A 22,090-nucleotide genomic window follows, 5' to 3' on the forward strand; every position below is an offset into this window, starting at 1 on the left:
GTAAGCAAGGCCTTTATTACTAAGCACGGAAAAAGTGTGAGTGCGTAAGCACCCCCACAAAATGTGCATTGGCAGCCACGGGCCCCACAATACCGCAGGGCCCTTCCGGTGTTCCCTGAAGGGAACCTTCCCCCTTTGCCTTCGGCACAGGGGGTTTCTTGGGTCCTCAAACACCCGAAGGATAGAAGGACCCCAACCTGCCCAGTGGTTACCCAAAGGGCCTGGCCATGTGGCAACTGTGTCCACATGGTCCGGGTGGCTCCCCTGAAAGGGAGCCGGGGCGGGAACCGAAGTCCCCAGGGGACAAGTCCCCGATGCCAGCAAGCTGGCCCCGACCTTGCGGCCGGAGTGATAAAAATTCTGCACTCTCCCTAGCCAAAAGGCCGGGGAGCTGCGTTCCCAGTTTTTTTCAGGTGCACCTGGAGCGCCATTTCTAGGGGCAGTACGCCTAAGCAAAGCCCTCGGCTCTTCAGCTTCGATCATGGTAGATCCATTCAATCAGCCCCTGAGAATTATGAACCAGGATGGACACCTTTACTGGAGGATCAGAGGTTCCCACTCCCCCCGTTCAACTCGTTCAAGGCGTCCTTCCCCCAGGAGACCAAGCCGGGGTTCCCAGTAACATGCATCCCTGAGAATAAGAACAGATTTTTTTTAATTCTTTTTTTAAACCTCAGACGTCCGACCACCAACCCCATAAAACGGAATCAGTAAGTCGGTAAATGCCAGTTCATGTACTGTCTCAAAAGACCATTCCCTTCGTAACCAACTCACTGACATAGTATCTTCATCAGTTTATACTTTACTAAATGAAAAAAGTAACATACCATCTTTTACAGTGTCAAATAAAACAGAACAAAACTCCACAAACAGACCAAAAAGAACAATTATCCCACCCACTCTTTCCATTTTTTAAATTTCCATATGCCTTCTGCAGTATCAACCCCAAAGGTCCTAATATCATGATACCCATATACATATAACCTTCCTCGGATCATGGCCACACACTCTCTTACAGTCAAAACTTCCTTTTTAACCATTTACCGGCAAACTAACGTATTAAAACATCATGCTTTTGCCTGTTAATGGCAACATGATGTTTTAATACGTCGCGCATTCCCGCTGCCACTCCGCACCTGTTCACGCCGCTACTGCCGCCGTTTCCATCGGGTTCCTGTGCTGGGTGATTGGGGAAGAGGACCCAATCGCACTGCCTGGAGTGAATGGACGCGACCACCTCCATTCATGAAAACAGGAAACTGTAACAACTTAATAAAGTGTAAAAAAAAAAAAGTGATCACTTCCTATACGGGAGAGTGTTCACTAGCGCCATCTTGTGGCCAAAAAGTATATTACAGATACAAAGTACATACATATACAAGTACATACACACTATTAATAAAATTGATGAAATTACAATTCTCCCCTCCCCCCCCCCAAAAAAAAAAAACACATGTAAAAAAAATCAGCTTCAAATAAATAAATAAATAGTTGCCTTTTTTAATCTATATTTTATGGGGGGAAATTAATTTTAATTTATTATATAGGGGCTTGTAATTATGGCCAGAAGAAAAAAAAAACAGAATAGAAAAATAACACCTATATTTCAAAATATATTGTCACCATACATTGTGATAGGGACATAATTTAAATGGTTTAATAATCAGGACAACTGGGCAAATAAAATATGTTTGTTTTATCCACAGGAGAATGTTTAATTTTAAAAGTATAATTGCTGAAAACTGAAAAATAATGATTTTTTTCATTTTTTTTGTTTTTTCCCATTAAAACGCATTTATAATAAAAAAAATTCTCAGCAAAATGTACTACCCACAGAAAGCCTAATTGGTGGTGAAAAAAATGAGGTATAGATCATTTTCTTGTGATAAGTAGTAATAAAGTTATTAGGGAATAAAAGGGAGGAGCACTGACAAGTGAAAATTGCTCTGGTCCGTTAGAGTAAAAAACCTTGGGGGTGAACTGTTTAAAGATCAAAATATTCCTCACATCCCACAAACTTTCTTTCATACAACTCATTATCATCCACAAAACTCTCGCTTTACTCTTATCCAACACACCCAATCTATACATCATCATGTAAAATGCCAAACACTCCACACCAGTCAAACCCTTAATAAGCTTACATATACCCTTTCTCACCTCTTTCGCATACTCGCAATCCCACATCACATGATACACACTCTCAACCTGTCTACAATTCTCTCTAGGACACCTCTCACACCTAGCTAACCCTCTTCTATTCTGAAATTCTCTGGTCGGCAGGCATTTATGCACTACCATCCAAGACACATCTTTATGTCTATTAGACACTTGTTTGTGACTCACATTCTCCCATACTTTCTCACTTTCCCTCTCAGTCAAACCACCAACCACTTCCATCACTTCTCTCTCTTCCAACACTTTCATCACCTTTCTACTTTCACACCATACTTCCCTACTAACGTTCTGCAACTCATACCTCCTCATACATCTTTCAATCCTCACATAGAACCACGGTGCCCTAAAACACACAGGCCTCCGCAGATCCACACTCATAAACTCATACTTTCTCAACACATTCCCAGCAGCATACCTCATCATACACCCAGTCATATTCTCCTTCACACACAGTTTTGCACACAAACTCACATACTTCACCACCAAAAATCTTTCTATCCTCACAAAACCTTTCCCACCATTCACCTTCTGTTTCATCACAATCTCTCTCCTCAACTTCTCCATCTTAGAAGACCAAAAAAAGAAAAACACCCTTTAATAATTTTCTTCAGCTCCCTATCAGGGGCTGGAAAAACATAATACAAAAAAAGCATCAAAGGAATCAGCACTGCCTTTACAATCAAAATCTTGCCTTGAAAAGTCAGAGTCCTTAATGACCAGAACTGCACTCTTTTTTTTCCACTTCACTCAACACCTCCTCCCAAATCTCTCTCCCATACAACTCGTTATTGAACTTCACTCCTAACACCTTCACCGCTCCCTGACATCACCCAGCCACTCTCCTCCAAATCTCTCACCTCTCCAAACACTTTACACTCACTTTTATCCATGTTCACTCGAAACCCACTTGCCATACAGAAAATATCAATCAAAAGCTTCACTCTCCTCAAGGCCACAGAACTCTTACACACCACAGTCACATCATCCATATATCCAATAACACTCAGACTCCTCCCACCACTCCCAGGCACTTCCACACCTCTAACTAATTTATCACCCTTCAACATTCGCAACAACGGGTCAATCACACACACAAACAACACAGGGGACAGAGGACACTCCTGCCTCACACCTGATCTAATACTCACTTCCTCTGTCAGCCACCCATTCACCTGCACCTTACTCACAATCTCACTATACAGACATCTCACCCATCCAATCATCCTCTCAGGTACTCCCATTCTCTCCAACACCTTCAACATAAACTCATGCGACACCCTATCATACGCCTTCTCAAAATCCATGGCCAGAACAGCCACACCTTGCTTTCTCTCCTTACACAACCACAACACATCCCTCAGACAAATCAGACTCTCCGCAATCGTTCTCCCAGGCACAGCACACACTTGTTCCTCACACACCATCTTGTCCAACACACCACGCATTCTATCAGCCATCATCTTCGCTATCAATTTGTAATCTACATTTAAAAGAGATATCGGCCTCCAATTTTTTAAGTCTTTCCGATCTCCCTTTTTGTATAATAAAACAATACTACTTTCTTTCATTGATTCACTCAGTACACAACCATCCAGAACCGCCTTACATACCTCATACACACTGTCACCAATCTCATTCCAGAACACACTATAATACTCCACAGGCAACCCATCACTTCCAGGCGTTTTCCCTTCATCGCTTTCGAACATACCTCAATCTCACTTTTCTTCACATCATCATTCAAAATTACTTTCTCACAGAGATCTGAGTGTGGAGAAGGATGTGTTAGATAAGGTAGAGGTATGTTTGTGTTCCTCTCTTTCTCACAATACAACTCCTTATAAAACTTCCATACTTCTCCTCTAACCCGTTCATTCCCAGACACTTCACATCCAGACTCATCCAACATATTCAACATCATAACTTTAGCACCATACACTTTTTTAAAGAAATATTTTGTACATTGCTCATCTTTTTCTTTAATTACAGCTTTAGCCTGCATCACTATCTTCCTCCCTTGTTCCTTCATAAACACTCTAACCTCATCCTTTGTCTCCTCTATCTCATCTCTCACCTCCACCCCGGCCTCCCTTAACTCTTCTAAATACTCTATCCTCTTCTGCATCATCTCATATCTCAACCTCCGATTAGCAGCTCTCTCTTTACCGACATTGATAAAGAAAGACCGAGTTCTTTGCTTACACCACTCCCACCATTCAACCACACTCCTAAAGTCATTCACCCTTCTCCTCAGCTTACCAAACAACCTGACGTACTCACTCTTCACCCATTCATCCTCCAGCAAACTTACATTCAGCTTCCATACTCCTTTACCATACACACAATCAGCATCCATACTTACAACACATTCCACGCTCCCATGATCAGAAAAAGCTGCCTTCGAACAGAAAAGTGTTCCACCTTGAAAATCCTGGAAAGGAAACAAAAATCAATACGGGATGACAAACTGCCTTGATCAGAAAAATAGGTACACCCCTTACCTTTCCCTGCATCTATCAACTTAAAGGTAGCAACTATATCTGCTAGTTCTTTCCCTGAACTATCAACTCCTCCCCCTCCACCCCCGACCCTATCCCCCTCCCTCACAACACAATTGAAATCCCCAACTAAAATTGTCGGTTCCTTCCTGTAACGATCGGTGTCAGCACACAGAGATAATCTTTTTTTTCCAATAATAATTTTTATTAAATTTTGTCAATATAACAAGTAAACATTTTGCATGAGGAGCACCAAACATATACATGAAATACAATTATTCCCGTAGGTAATCGTACCTTTAACATTTTATTTTTTAAGTAGACCAGAGAAAAGATATGCAGTAAACCTCTCGTCAAATAGCCTTGATATGTCTTATTGCTCATACTGCGTGATTAATGAGATCCCAACCACTACCTTTTAAACTCGGCTGGTTGAGGATTCACAAATCCCATCAGTTACTCTGATTGATTGGCGCAGTGGTCATAGACCTACCAATCAAATTGACTCAATATATATCTAATGACTAAAGAGCAAATTAGCTTGAACAGTGATATTTGTCAAAGATAAAGCTACATAAGTATATATCATCTCCATACCAGAATTGTACACAAGTGTCTACCTGTATGATTTATTATGTAAGATAATACAGTGTCTCCATCATGTCTGGTTTGGAAAATCTGGAATATCTGGTAGAGAGGAAGAGAACGAAGAGGATTTCTTCCTCTAGTGAGTAATCTATAAAGTAGATTAAGAGCACACAGAGAGAATCTGATTATTGATGATCTGCAGAATCATCAATAATACAGATGTATACTTGATTATGGATGATCTGCAGAATCACCAATAATACAAGTATGACAAACCTCTGGACACCCACTGGCGTAGGAGCAGGGGTCGCAGCAGTCGCACTGGCGACGGGGCCCGCGATCTCCTAGGGCCCGTACCGGCCCCTGCTCCCCGCATTCTCCTCTGTCCCCAGGCCCTCCGTGACAGACGCTTAGCTCCGCCCCCAAATCGCGGGTAGCTCCGCCCCCAAATCGCGGGTAGCTCCGCCTCTCACAGGATCGTTCCTGTGAGTTGCTTGATTCTTTCACCGAGCCCTGCCCCTGCAAATCCCATTGGCTGGCACAGCAAGAACAGAGGACAGAGCATGGGAGAAGATGATGATGAGCCGAGCTCCCTTCCCCCAGGCAAACAGAGCGGGAGGTATGAGAGCTGAGTGCTGTCTCCCTCTTTATTTCCCTGTCACTGCTTATCAGCCTTTACTGTATCCAGAGCCCGCAACAGGGCTCACTAACCTTCCTCCACCAGACCCCTAGTAATTTCCTGTCTTTCTATCCACCCCCCAGAATTCTCACTAGCCCCCCCTCAACCTCTCTCCCCCAGACTCCTAATAACCTCCCTCACTCCCCCCTCAATATTTTTCACCCTCCCTTTCCCAGACTCCTAACTGCTCTCCCTTCTTACTCCCCCGACCCCTAATAACCCCCCTGTCTCTCCTCACTTCCCCCTCAATATTCTTCACTGTCCCCCGACCCCTGATAATAGCTCCCCTCTCTCGCCTCACTCCTCCCTCAATATTCCTCATCCTCCCTTTCCCAGACTCCTAATAACCCCCCTGTCTCTCCTCACTCACCCCCCCTAATAACCCCCCTTTTTTTCTTCATTCCCCCCTCAATATTCCCCACCCTCCCTTTCCCAGACCCCTAATAATCCCGCTCTCTCTTCTCACTACCCCCTCAATATTCCTTACCATCCCTCCCCCAGATCCAATGCTACCGGCGTCACATGGTGCACACGCCTGTTTGCTGAGGACACTGGCCTGCAGTGACAGCTATATTGGCCTGCAGGTGACAGCTATATTGCTGTCTGCTTCCACTTGGCACTGGCAGAGTAAGTATGGGGGGGGGGCCCATGTCCAAATTCTGCATCGGGGCCCTGAGGTCTGTAGCTACGCCACTGTGGACACCTAATAAAGTGTAAGTGTTTGGTGTAACTATAGGCTATCTCCCGTGAGGCGGGAGATACAGGCAGCTCGGCCAAGAACCACCTGAGGGGCAGGTGGCCCTCGGCTGTGCAGGAACTATCCCCTAGAGAGAGGGAATAGAGAGAACCTGGCAACCAGTGATACTTGGAGATCAGATATTAGACTGTACTGCAGCCAGGGGACTCCAGGGGAAGAGGCCACTGGCTGCTAACAGGCCGGACTTTTTGAGGAGCGGGAGCCCTAGTTGCAACTGACACTTGGTGGAATAGTGTCACAACTAGTACAGATAGACTGAGCACTCAAGGAGTGAGTGACAGCCTGGAAGGTCGGGCAGGCCAGGTCGGCAACACACGAGCAGATAAGGTACAGAGACAGAAGGCTGATTCGGTAACCAGGTACAGGCAGGATTTGGCAACAGGTAGGCAGATATGCAGAGGTACCGAATCAGAAAGCAATAGAGAGGTCGACAGAGCAAATAGTCATAACAGAAATAAAGCAGTAGTCCTAGTCTGAGGTGTGAGGTCCTTGGTCTCGACACCCAGGAACTAGTCTAGAGAATAACTCAACAATGACACAGTAATCCTAAGATTGGGTGTGAGGTCCTTGGTCTCAACACCCCGGAACTGGTCTATAGTATAACACAGCAATCCTAAGCTTGGGTGTGAGGTCCTTGGTTTCAACACCCCGGAACTGGTCTAAAGTATAACACAAGCGTAATCTGGCTAAGTGTGAATTCCCAGGTCCACCTGGTTCTAACACACTGTGGGATCTGACTGAAGTCTGAGTACTCACACGTAAGTATTCACAACGGCAGACAATCTGAGACTGACCAGCAAGATCTATATATACTGCAGCGCTCCTCAGCGCCACTCAGCCAATCAATAACTGTGCTGGGATCAGCTGATCGACCTGATCAGCTGATCCCTCTCCTACTGGCATAAAGGTCCTGCCTCCCAGCACGCGCGCGCGTAATTCTCCATCTGTGTGCACTAGAAGGCCCAGGCAAACCAGACGCATGCTGCTGTGCGGAAACGGCCGGTCTGAACGCGGAAACAGCCGCCCCGCTGCCAGAACGCGCAGCGGCATCTCCGCAATCCATTACACTTCCCAGCTAAAACTAGCCTAAACTTTGAAAACAGAAATAATCTCTCTTTCCTAGAAACCGGGGTGTTTTGTTAATATATATGCTTCTATTAACAAAATAAACTAGCAAAGCCCTCCCCGGCTCTACGTGAGTCACCCTGGTGACTTTAAATTGATCCCCCCTAAATAACACACAAACCCCTTAATTTTTCTGTCTACTAAGAGACCAAACTGCTGGCCCAACAGCCCATGTTGTGCTCTTCTTTTAAGTTGCATTCCTGCAAACAAAAAATGTTAGCACTCAAAATCAACAAAACATCAAAAATGGCCGCTCTTCTATATGAGGCTCCAATGCTCCTTGCATTAAAGGAGCATAAATTAAGGGAAATCACTTATGTTTTATTTAGATCCACCCTTTCTATCCCCATCCTCACTTTTCCCTGGTTTCTTTTTCTTTTTTGCAGTGCTCTCCACTTCTTCATCACTGTCCAGCCATCCTGGAAGGAATCCAGTCGTATTCTTGAAGGTCTCCATTGGGCCCTCACTAATAAACCCCACGGAGTCAACTGTATCAGACTCACTGGTGAACTGTTCTATGGTCCCCTACACTGATCCAGACGCTTTCCACTTTCTACTTTCAGCACTCTGGTCCATGTCCTCCTCCTCCTCTTCCTCCTCCTCCACCTCCTTCTCCTCCACCTCCTTCTCCTCCACAGACTCCTCCTTCTCCTCCACAATCTCCTCCCTCCCCAAAACCTCGCTCTCAGGAACCTCCAGATGCTCCAGAAGGGGCTCCTCCTCCTTATGAGCTGGCTCCTGAACAGTCTCAGTGGTGTCCGTAAGTGCATCAGCACCCTCCCCCAGAAGGGCATCTGCGACTGGGGGCTCACCACTTACTGCCGCCGAATACGAACTTAGTTCCGGTTTCTTGGGACACTTCTTAGCCAGATGGTCCTCCGCTCCACAGTGATGACATTTTTTTTTTGTCTCCGGGCAATCTGCTGTACTATGGTCCATTTTGAAACAGTTCCTGCAGGCAGTTCCGTTTTTACAATTTTCTTTCGTATGACCGAAATTCAGACAGAAACGGCAAAAGCAAGGCATATTTGGATACCATAGTATCCCTCGATCGCGCCCAATTGAAAATGACTGTGGAGGATGGCATATCCCGTCTGACGAGGACGGTTCTGACGCCAGTATAACCCAGTACTTCCTTAAACCATTAAAGGTCCCAAGCGAGTTTTTCTGCCGCACTCCCTCAGAAACATATTCGCAATATCTCTGGAGGAAGAGTTTAACCTCCTCAACCGACAGAAACGGATTATACATTTGTACGTTTATGGGGAGTCTTTGCTTCCTCTCATAAATACAGACTGTAATTCCTTCCATTAACGGATCGTTTTTCTTATCCTGTAACCTTAACATAAAGGTCTTCAAGACGTTTATGCTCGTAAAGCTGATGTCTAGGAATCCAACACTTGAACAGTACTGAACGCCATAAATATCAGAGCGTGGAATCCTAAAAAGCTCCTCAACGAACTTTTGCTGTACTTCCACCAAGGAACATCTGTTGCACTGCGACTCGGCTATTGCCAGTCTAATTGTATTTGGTATATTCGGAACGCCCGCCATCCTTCAACACCATGCCATACCACACCACAAAGGTAAGGCAGGTCCGGTACCAAATAGCACGTTTTGAAAAGACCACCTCAGAAAGGTGATCACTCCTGTTAAAGTCCGCCCCTGGCCACCCAATAGCTGCAGGCAGCATGAGCTGCAAGGCCGAGTGACCAGGAACTTCTGAAACCCCCTGGCTAAGACCACTTGATCTTAGCCAGAAGGCCGAGAAGCGATAACCCAATTATTCTCTGCAGCCGCGGCCGCCAACACACCACACTCCCTGGGAATTAAGGAGAACTACCTTCTAAATGCAGCAGCGGCAACCACCACCACACAGTACAGTGATGCACAGCTGGCTAGCGGCTGCCAGGGGGCCCTTTCCCACTGCCTCTGCAGGCCTACGGGATGGGCGCACCTGTGCTAAACGCAGACGCACGGGCCAGGCTCAGCTGCCGCCTGATTACATTAGCATGGCCCCGCCTACAACCAGCCAGAACAGCCATCACCCCTCCGCTGCCGTGCCTCCACGTCGAAGAGAAAAGTAAAGTAGGCATCCAGCTCCCTGCATTCCGGCAAGACGCTAGGAGAGAGTGTGGAGGGCAGAGGAAGAAGTCAAGTCTCTAGCCTGGCAGGCTTGCTCTGGCTGTTTGAAAACAAAGTGCGTCTATCTTCGTTCATCCTCCTTCCCCTTAATCGCTCTGTTTGAACGTGCGTGGTGTGCCACAAGAGGGAGACACAGGCCGGGAAGTGGAAAGCCTAAACAGGAGATGCCTTCCTTGCCTGCTACACACAATCACAGCCTGGAACTGATGTAGGCACCTGTGCTGGGCAGTGGCAGGTGACAGGAAGTCAACCGATGATGTCACAATGCCCTGGGCCCAGGCTATATAAGGGGCTGCAGCCAGGGCTCTGCCTGCCAGTCCGCTGGCAGCTCTCCAGGGTAGGGGTGCTGCTGCTGATTCTCTTGCAGGGGACAAAGTGCAAACATGAAGAAAAGTGGTCCGGGCATGGATTTTTTTGGGCCGCAGCAACTGCGCAGCGCAAGTAGAGTTCATCCAAAGTAAAATTTTAAAAAAAAAGTTTGGTTTTTTTGTTGTTGTTTTTTTTTCCTTTTTCTCTTGTCTGTTCTCGGGTTCTTATAGCCAGGCGAAATACAGACTCACTTAATAAATGACACAGATGCACAAAGAAAGCGGACACAACTGTTTTTATTGAGGATTTCAACTGTATCCTGCACCCAGCAGTAGCAGCACAGACCACACAGCAGGGTGGACAACACAGCACTTGCTACTGGCAAATTCACTTTGCAGAATGACACTTAATTTCTCCACTAGACTTCCCTCCACTTTGTTACTTAGTTAGTCAGCTGGGTATTTGAGTAATTTTGATCTGTTTTTTGACACTAGTTAGAGAGAGTAGTGCACCGGTCCTGGAGGTACTGCAATACCAGGTCGATGCGCGGAGTGGACAGAGCAAGCTCTTCTTCCATCTCCCTGTTCCAAAAATCCATTTAATATATGGTCCCCAGACACTGCCGTTTCTAGGGCCGTGCAGGACGTGCAGCTGCCCTGAGTGCAGTGCAGGAGGTTGAAGCCAGGGGGCGCAGATGAGAGGAAAAAGTGCCAGACCTAGCAGGAGAGGAGGAAGAGGAAGTGAGAGGAAGCTGTGCGATCATGTGAAGCAGCTCCTCTGCTAATACATGGCACTGAGAGGAAGGGAAGTACCACCCCAGCAACTGGAGGGAAAAGTGTGCATTAGGACAGGTATTATTAGGCAGCTGCTTAGAGCTCTGCACAGAGGAAAGGCAGCATGTAGAGCTGCAGCAGAGGAATCACTGCTAGGCTAGTTTGCTTGTGTCCTGAACCTTATTACCTGTACACACTGGTGCAATGCGCTTTTTCTATTCTCAAGAAGGCTTGCGATTTTAATAACGCAGCGCAAGCACAGCAGTGTGTACAGGCTCTAACTGTGCCTCAGAGAGGCTCAAAATCGAATCCCTACCATAGTCATATGTCTATGTATGTATTGTGTAGTGTAGTCTGTAGTGCTACATGCTATCTCCTCTCTGCAACAGACCACCTTCCTATCCCTAATCTCTGCTCATTTACACCTAATTTCCAGCTTGATTTCCTGGCAGATTGATTCTTCCAGGCCGTGCTCCTATTTTGATATAATGTCGGCCAACCCTAACCAATTCAATCAGTGTCAGACCAATGATCTTTTTTTCTTTTTTAAGTATAGCTCAGCAGTGTGCATTCTTAGAACTTGCTCCCCAAAACGGTCAAAGTAGCGATCAAACATGAATGGTGATATTGGTCTACCATGTACTTGGATCTTAGGTCTCACAAGGGGCGATCGGTAAAACCAGGCCTTGGGTAGTGAAGAATACAAATCCGGCCTTGGCTGAGGGAGTCTAGGAGCCAGCAAGAGGCAAGTGGCATCACCACCCGTTACTGGTGGGGGGGCGTATTTTTTGACACTCGCCCTGGGCGTAGTTTGGCCTAGAAACTGCACTGTCCCCAGATAGGGGACGTATCAGACATTAAACTGATAAGAACAGATTTTTTTTTTTTAAAGCCTCAGCATCGCTCATTTCTAGCCTTACCTGATACCAGAACAAGGCAGACTGAGCATAACACCAGCAACATGGTAACCGTCTTGCCAGAAATACTTGCATCATAGGCCTATTTTATTAACTCTCTTTTTTTGTGTTAGAAAATCAGAATAAAATTCACAATAACCAAGACTATTACAATATACACTTGTTTCTTAAACCCCCCCTCCACAACCCCCCCTCCCACAGGTTATCTGCACCTGCTTTCCCTAATGTCTTCACATCATACTGATAGGTTATTCTGTAATCGTCTGTATATAATTTAACACCCGCCTCAACTGTCACAATTTCCTTCTTAAATACATATACATTTCTAATATCCCACAACACCTCCTTCAGCACTGCCATCACCACCCATACCAACCTACTACTTTCAAAATCCCCAACCCACCACCCTGTCAATAAACAGATATATTCCATTTGAGCACCCCCCTAATTTTCTTCAGGAAAGGCTCCAATTCTTTAATCAGTACCTTAGTAAACTCACACGACCAAAACAAATGATACACATTCTCTCTTCCACCACACTCAGTCCTCGGACACTTCTCACTCCTCACCATATCTCTCTTCTTCATAAACTCACGTGTCGGCAAACAACCATGCACTGACATCCAGAACACGTCTTTCACACGGTTCGACACACCTTTCACACACACAAACTTCCATACAGCTTTAGACTGCACAACATTCAATCCTTCCATCCTACACACCACATCTTTCTCTCTACACCATTCTTTTAATTTCCCTTTCTCGAAAGCCTCCGGTCCTTTATCGGCCAGCCTTAGCTCATTCCGAATAATTTTTAGGACCAAGTAGAATGGAGGAACGATCAGAGACAACGGTCTCCTCAGGTCTTTCACCATCCATCCCCACTTCAACCACTGCCATCCACCCAAGTATTCCATCATTTTTGCCGTTCTATTACCACTCCGCATGCCGTTCTATTACCACTCCGCAACGTACACTTAACAGTCAACCAGTAATGCATTCTAATAAACATACCAACATCAATCAACCCCAAACCACCCTCATTCACTCTCATATACAAAAACTTCCTTTCCAGCCTCTCCATTCTAGAATTCCACACAAAAGACGCAATCCTTTCACACATTCCTTTCACCCACGACACACTCGGCGGAAAAACCATACTTAGAAACAAAATCAAAGGCAAAATAACCGCTTTCACAACCAACACTCTTCCCAACATCGACAAATTCCTCAACTTCCATAACCCAAACTTCTGATTCACCTTCGCATCCACACTCTTATAACTCTCTCTACCCACCAACTCACGATCAAACTTCACACCCAAAACCTTTATTTTATCATTCCTTTCCACATTCTCCACACACACATTCACCTCCTTGCCCAGACTCGCCACTTGACATTTACCCCAGTTAACATTCATTCCAGACACACCACAAAAGATCTTCAAATGCAAATTCGCCCTATTCAAGTCACGCTGTGAACTTGCCACAAACACCACATCATCCATATATGCACACACTTTCACAACACAACCACCCCCACCAGGCACTGCAATCCCTCTATACACCTTATCATTCTGCACATACAACAACGGTTCCATCACACACACAAAAACCAGCGGAGACCCCTGCCTCACACCTGACAACACATCCACACTCCCAGTCAAACATCCATTAACAATCACTCTACTACTAATATTGCAATAAAAACATTTAATCACTTTCAGTAAAGGCTGAGGAACCCCCACCCTCTCCAAAACTTCAAACAAAAACCCATGAGACACCGGCCTTCTCTAGGTCTACTGACTCTAATAATATTGGGCCATTATTCCCCTGTACATAATAGATCAAATCCCTTAACAAAATTAAGCTATCCGTAATTTTCCTCCCAGGGACTTCACAGACCTTGTACTCTCCCACAAATTTGTCCACCACTCCTTTCAATCTGTTTGCCACCATTTTATAATCTGCATTAAGAAGAGTTATTGGCCTCCAGTTTTTTATTAACCGGTTCAGCACCGCAGTCCGAAAATCTCATGCATCCGAGCAACGTTCACCTCCCATTCATTCGCCTATAACTTTATTGCTACTTATCACAATGAATTGATCTAGATCTTGTTTTTTCCGCCACTAATTAGGCTTTCTTTGGGTAGTACATTTTGCTAAGATTTATTTTTTTCTAAATCCATTTTAACAGGAAGATTGAGAAATAATGATTTTTTTTCATTTCTTTCTTAGTTTTAGGCCATTATAGTTTGAAATTAATATACGCTACCATAATTAAAACTCATGTATTTTATTTGCCCATCTGTCCCGGTTATTACACCGTTTAAACAATGTCCCTATCACAATTTATGGTGCCAATATTTCATTTAGAAATAAAGGTGCATTTTTTCAATTTGCGTCCATCACTATTTATAAGCTTATAATTTTAAATAATATAATAACATACTCTCTTGACGTGCATATTTAAAAAGTTCAGACCCTTGGGTAACTATTTATGTTGTTTTTGTTTTTTTTATTGTATTTTTTTTATTTTTTTTTTAATAAAAAATGTATGTGGGTAATTTTTGGTGTGGGAGGGAAACTGTTTATTTTACATGTAAAATAATAGTTTTCTTTAATTAAAAATGAATGTGGGTGCAGTTTACTATTTGGCCACAAGATGGCCACAGTGAAAAAATTCCTGGATGCGAACGATCTTGCATCCAGGAACTAAAAATCAGAGGAGTTGTTTCCTGGGGGCAAAAATACCGCGCTCTCTGGAGAGAAAGCGTCGGTATTTCTGCGGGGAGGTTAGATCGGTGAATGGGAATTATATTCCCATTCACTGATCGAGGGGGGGGGGGGGGGCTAGCAGGGGGCGCGCACCACGCAGGGAAAGATGCAGTGCCTATCTGGACGAGAAAGCTTGTCCAGATAGGCCGAACTGGTTAATCGCCGATCACCCTTCTTAAAAATCAAAGTAATTACCCCCTTTTCATGGATTCTGACAAAACACCCTGCTCCCAAATAAACCTCACCACCTCCAACAACTGCAGCCCAACCAAATCCCAAACTTCAAATAAAAATCTACAGGGATCCCCTCCTCCCCGGGCGTTTTCCCTTTTGCCATTGATTTCACTGTAGCTAATAACTCCGCCTCCCCTACCTCTACACTCAACCCCTCTGATTCTTCCCCAGACAATTTCTGGGTTAGAATCCTACAGAAGTCTGCAATCTCCTCAGGATTGCTATTCTTCCCTCTAAACAACCCACTATAGAAGCCCCTAACCTCCTCTAACATCTCATCCCCAGTACATTCCCTCCCCTCCACCAGAACAGAAGACAATACATCCCTCTTAAACACTTTTTTTAAAGAAAAATCTTGAGCACTGCTCATCTTTTTCAATCTTCTCTAGTTTAGAGAGCAGCACTAATCTCCTCCCCCTCTCAACCCACAACCTCTTCCTCTGCTCCTTCACCTTCCTCACCTCCTCACCCACCTCCATCCCAATATTCTTTAACCTAAACAAAAATTGCAAACGCCCATTTAGATTGTCCTCTACCTTCCTCCTCTCTCTCGCCTTTCTTCCACCAACTTTCTTAAAGAACAACGAAATTCCTTTCTTCACCTCATCCCACCAGTCAAGCACAATCACAAAGCACACCTTCCTCTCACAAGCACATGCAAACCACTTACTGAACTCCTCACACACCTCCACATCATCCAACAATGACACATTCATCTTCCATACACCCCGTCCAAACCTCACACCCGCTCCAGTATCCACACTCACACTAATTAACTTATGATCAGAAAAGAACACAGGCTTAAAATTAAACGAGACCACACCCACAGAGTCAGACACCAAAACAAAAATCAATCCTCGACTGTACCGTACCCCTATCCGACAGAAATGTAAAACAATCATCCACCTCACCCACCTCCATCGCACAGTCCTTCAATCTCAAATCATCCACCAACTCATTCAACATTCGTGACGTCACATTCATAACCGAGTTAGCCCCACCCACTCTATCACATGCACGCCGCACACAATTCAGATCACCAACCACCATTGTCGCCACTCTACCCACCAAACTCACCTTCAACACCTCAAGAAAATTCACTCTCTCCACCTTCTCTGCAGGCGCATAGCAACAAAACAACCTCATCGGTCCACCCACACACTTCAAATGAACCTCCACCAATCTCCCAGGCACAATTACTCTATACGAGGTAATCTGTACAGCATTGTTCTTAATTAGTATCCCAACCCCCTCACTCTTGTTGACACAAGAGGGGGACCATAAACAATCTCCACTCATTCTTGCCAGGAAGCTTTGACAGTGCACATTACTGCAAGCAGATAATGTCAGCGGGGATATTCTCTAAAAAAAATCAAAAACAGCTGCTCTACGGCGAGCCGAGTTTATCCCCCTGACATTAAGAGACAGTACTTGAAGATACATAGGAGATCATATAAAAAACGAAAACAAAAACCAACATCACCTCCCTCCCCTATCACCCACATCCTGCACCAGCCTATTAGGTGCTGCTGGTGAATTAGGGACACTAGACAAGGACGTTGTATCCCCCTCTCCAATACATAGCCTCTCAGGACTGGATAACGGGCTGCAGCAGGGTTCCCCTTTAAGTTTTTTAGCTGCACTGGGTGTCTCTTCTTCTTCCTCCTCCTCTACACTTCCCCTCACCCTGGGCTGGCCAGCAGGGGGCTGAGAACCACTGGCCCCAGCTACCTCCATCTCCTCTTCCAATTCACCAGCACCTCCCCCTCCCTCCGGCACCTCTACTATCAGATGGGATACTTCTGTCACATCAGCCACTGATCCCAGCTCCTCCTCCACATCCTCCTCTCCAGAGGAGGATACAGCAATGTCCTCTCTCACGTCCACCCCGCCCCCCTCCCCCAGCACACCATCAGTAGGAGCGGTGGGCGGTACTATATCCCCATCGCTAGATGCCGGCATTTCTCCTTCCCCAGTCAGCGGGCCACTAATCTCCTCCACAACCACCACCTCCTCCTTCCCCTCCCCATCAGCAGCCTCCAACGGGTCAGACTTCTCCCCCTGTGCAGCGGTATCACTCTCCGGGACCTCCGACACACACGGCACTAGGCCACGCCCCTCTTCCTTGTCACCAGCCGTGACATCAGACGCCAGCCCGACCTGCACACATGGCTGAGCATCTGCCGCCGCCATTCCCCCTCCTCCAACAGCCTTCTGCACTTGCGAGAGTGGGAATTTCAACACCCTGCTAGCCACCTCCTCCCCATGCGTTCTCCGCAAAGACTCCTCCACAGACAGCAGATCATCCAGTTTCGCATGATGACTGGGAGATTTACCAGAGGGGGTCAGAGACAGGTCACGCCCATCGGCAATTAACCCCTCCCTCCTCACCCCCAACTACCTCTGCTCCCACACATTCGTAACATCATCATCCTCCTCTGTCACCTTCCTCCCCCTTGCAGCAGCCTCAGCATAGGTATAAACATTCTTCCCATCCAGATAAGGACAGTCTCTCGCCAAATGTAATTCAGAAGAACACAGATCACATTTTCTTTTTGCCGTACAGTACATTGTAGCATGACCTTTACATTTACATCTGGAGCAATACAGCCCCCACAATTCTCCCTCAGATGCCCCAGCTCCTGGCACCTCCTGCAAAACTTGGGTTGCCCAGTATAAACAATATTACATTTCTCCCCAGCAATCATGAAAACAGATGGAGGGTGATGTAGTACACTGTACCCACCCTCCTCCTTCCTGAACTTAACTTGAAATTTGAGCTTACTTCTATACACCCCCCTAAACATTAACTTCTGGGGCCTTCCAACAGACTCAAAATGTTGATTCAAAAAAATCTCCACCAATTTTGGTTCCAAAAAAGGGTTGAACAAATGCACAGTTACAAATTTCTTTTCAGCATCAAATAATACCACATCCGAAATCTTCTCCAACAAAGGATCCACTCCATCTTTCATCAGCTTCACCAACTTCTCATAATACATCAGGCACAGTTCCTCGGAAAAAAAAGACAGGTCGTATTGGCATAAATGCGGAAAGTCCTGAATAGCAAATAAATCCGTTACCTGTAAATTAACGATATTCTGCATGATCTTCACCAGGATTTCATGTATCGCCATAGTCTTCCTAAACGCTGGCTTAACCAGGATACGGAACAAATTCCGGAGTATCGTCCTCGACGCCATCACAGCAGTCTCCAACGAATCGCTCACCCAACTAACCCAGGGGCCCCCAAAAGGAGCCCCCCCCCCCCCCGCTAGGTCCCTCTGGCCCAGACCAAGCAAGCGTCTACTTTGTGTTTCTGATGAGTTTTAAGACCGGACTGAGACATAAAAAAAAAAAAGTGCCTCCATCTGTGAGATCTCAACCATTCATCATTCGACATTTTATTTTTTAATATTTAAATATTTTCTTATCGGTAAAATTTAAAATAATTAACATAACAACCAAATACCACAAACCACCAACAACACAACAACAACACAACAACAACAATTTTCAATTTCTCACTACTTGCAAATACTATTTTCTCAACAAACATCTTCAGAGCAAACTTTTCTTCAGAAAAAAACAACTTCTTAGCTGATCCTCATGTCCCAGACAACTTCCTTGTCTTTTGATCTGGTAAATCCTCTTCCTCTGACTCCTCAAACTCAGAATACTCATCTCCAGACACCCCTTCTCCCACCGAACCCTCTTCTTCCTCAGAACTTTCCGCTTCTGTTATCACTCCTTCAGAAACACCTATTTTTTCTTCCACCACTTCCTTCTTCTGCATCACCGTCATTACAACAGACTTTTCCTTCACAACTTCCTCTTCCGTCACAGACTTCACATTTTTGACACTTCTTACTAACCCTTCCTCCTTACTGACTTTAAGATCTTCCTTATCATATTTCTCCCAATCCCAGACATAACGATCTTCTTTAACTACTTCCTTACTAACTTTACTAGCTGACAATTCCTCATCTCTTCTCACCAAATCCCGGCTCCAAACTTCTTCTTTAGCTGATCTCCCTTTCTTCACATCCTTAACCTCCTTGGCGGTCTGATTCTTTCCAGGTTTTAGGGTCTAAAAGCGGTGCAATTTTTTTTTCACTCTTTCAGACCCTAAAACCTGAAAAAAATCATTCTGGCAGGGAGATCTGCAGCAAAATAAAAAAAAATTACCTTCCTGAGCTCCTGGGCTGCAGTTTTCTCTTTGCCCACAAGATGGCGCTAATATACATATAAACAAACTTCTCTATATTTCTCTAATATAGAGAAGTTCGTTTTCAATGTTAGCCCCGCCCCCGATGACGTCACGCTGCCACCACCGCTCTGCTGCCACCACCACGGCTGCGCTGCTCCAACTGGCTGCCGGGTCCCCGGAAGAATAGCGGGGACATGGGGGATCCTGGCGGCCAGGGAAAGACCCCACACTGCCGGGGAGAGAGGCTGGAGTCCCGCTGCGCAGCGAGATCGCGCGCGGGTCTCCACAACTAAAGGTAAAGCTCTGCAATGCCTACCCCGACCTGAGCTCGGGATCACCGATAGCAGCTGCTTTTTTTCTACCCCGAGCTCAGGTCGGGAAAACCGGCAAGGAGGTTAAACCTCCAAAACCCGGTCTTCTTGCCAATGCTAAAAGCATTGCTCAATTCAATGTCATCATCTTTCCTTATCCACACCTGAAAAAGTCTTCTTCCGTCCCATACTCCAAAACGATTTAAAAACTCTTTCCAAAAAACAATATCCACAACTCCCGGCCGAAAAAACTTAATTATCTCCTCCACTGAAACAAACGGATCATCCATCTGCATGACAACTTCCTTTGGTTTCGCCAAATCTGAACATAACACATCCGGATCTCCTGGCCGAACCAATTGCGTCCATTCCAAAAATAAACAAATACTGGATATCTTCTCCTTAAAAGTAACATCAAAACAATTCCACTTCTTGTTTTCCTGCATACACAAGATATCGTCCATCTTCACTTCCAGACGTTCAAAAATCTCCTCCATAACTTCCCACTTGTCACCTTTCTTCATATAGAATCTCAAACAGTTCTTCTTCGCTTCTAAAGCCATCTTACAAGCAGACTGCTTCCAGACAACACAGGCCAACTCACTTCCTCCAAGCCTTCCGTCCATACACTAGGTAGTGACAGATACGGGGGATCCCAGCTCTCAAACCCCAGGTCAGCCACAAAAACCTATGAAGGTTAGCGGCCAAGACCCGCTAAGGGCTACCCCGCTAAGGGTTTGCCCAAAGTACCCCACACTGGCCGAAACCAGCAGGGGCTGAGAGCTGGGGGGGAATGATCGCTCCCCGTTGCCAGGGGACTAGGCCAGGACCAATAGCAGCAAGCGGGGAATCCACCGGAAGGATGGATCCCCACAAGGCCGATCCCGAGGGTCCCCTGGCACCTTCTGTGTCCGAAACAAGGCTGGAACTGCACTTGATCTTCGCCAAAAGGCCGAGAAGCGATAACCCGATTACTCTCCGCAGCCGCGCCCGCCAACACAGCACTCTCCCTGGGAATTAAGGCGAACTACCTTCTAAATGCAGCAGCAGCGACCAGCACACAACACAGCACTGCACCACACAGCTGGCTACCAGCTGCCAGGGGGGGGGGGGGGGCCCTTCCCACTGCCCCTGCAGGCCGGCCGGGCCCCCGGGATGGGCACACCTGTGCTAAACGCAGACGCATGGGCCAGGCTCAGCTGCCGCCTGATTACATTTGCATGGCCCCGCCCACCGCCGGAACAGCCATCACCCCTCCGCTGCCGTGCCTCCACGCCAGAGAGAAAAGTAAAGTAGGCTTCCGGATCCCTGCATTCTGGAAACACGCTAGACGAGAGTGTGGAGGGCAGAGGAAGTCAAGTCTCTAGCCTGGCTGTTTGAAAACACAGTGCGTCTTTCTTCGTTCACCCTCCTTCCTCTTAATCTCTCTGTCTGGACGTGCGCAGTGTGCCACAAGAGAGAGACATAGGCCAGGGAATGGAGAGCCTAAACAGGAGTTGCCTTCCTAGCCTGCTACACACACTCACAGCCTGGCACTGATGCAGGCACCTGATGCAGGCATCCGGTCATGTTTTTTTTTGGCCCGCAGCAACTGCGCAGTGCAAGTAGAGTTCAGCCAAAATAAAATTTAAAAAAAAATTTTGTGGGTTTTTTTGTGTGTGTTTTTCCTACTTCTTTTCTTGTCTGTTCGCAGGTTCTGATAACCAATGCGAAATACAGAGTCCATGAATAAATGACACAGATGCACAAAAAAAAGCAAACACAACTTGAAACAATGTTTTTATTGTGGATTTCAACTGTATCCTGCACCCAGCAGTAGCAGCACAGACATAGGGCACACAGCAGGCCTCAGAATAAAAACCATAAAAACTCAGCCATCACTTGGACTCCATTTTCATGTCATCCATCTGACCATTACAGTTTTAAAATCATCATTCGGCTCGTATCATTTTTATTTCAAAAATAATAAAATTGTCTCACACCATCAGATTCCATATTACCTGCAACCACCTCTCCTTAGCTTTCTCTTCCCCATCTCTTTTTGCCTCCCACAAGAAGATTGTATATAACCTTGCCAGGAACAATTTGATCACATCCTCCTCGCTCCACTCCAACTTTTGGAACAATACCATGTTCCTGGCATCCCACAGCACCTCCTTCAACACCCCAAACACTAACCATGCCTTCCTTTCCCTTTCCTTGTCACCAAGTGCCACTCCACCCATCACCTTCCATGCAGTGAGGCCCTCACAACTCGTCACCATCCTCACAAAATCCCTCAGTCTACCAAACACCCCCCTTGCAAACCCACACTCCCAAAACACATGTTCAACATCCTCCATCCCACCACACTTGTCTCTAGGGAACCTGTCGGATCCACAGAGCCCTCTTGCTTTACAGAAAAGTCTTGTTGGCAATCCACCAGACAGTGTCAACCACACAACATCTTTTTGTCTATTTGACAGTCCTTTCACCTCCATCCTCTTCCACACCTCCTCCGACTGAGAACCCGATTTCCCTTTAATATTCGTTACAATTTCTTTTCCTTTTGTATGTTTCTTCAGGTCATCTTTATTACAATTTCTCAAG

The 22,090-nt window shown here is 45.9% G+C and overlaps 1 pseudogene; it reads right to left on the bottom strand.

Annotated features, from left to right (window-relative positions):
* Positions 1 to 10,780: 10,780 nt before the first annotated feature.
* Positions 10,781 to 10,899, bottom strand: LOC137505800 (U2 spliceosomal RNA; annotated as a pseudogene).
* Between the last annotated feature and the right edge of the window lie 11,191 nt (positions 10,900 to 22,090).

This window comes from Hyperolius riggenbachi, chromosome 4 (genome assembly GCF_040937935.1).
Source record: "Hyperolius riggenbachi isolate aHypRig1 chromosome 4, aHypRig1.pri, whole genome shotgun sequence".
NCBI classification, from domain to species: domain Eukaryota; kingdom Metazoa; phylum Chordata; class Amphibia; order Anura; family Hyperoliidae; genus Hyperolius; species Hyperolius riggenbachi.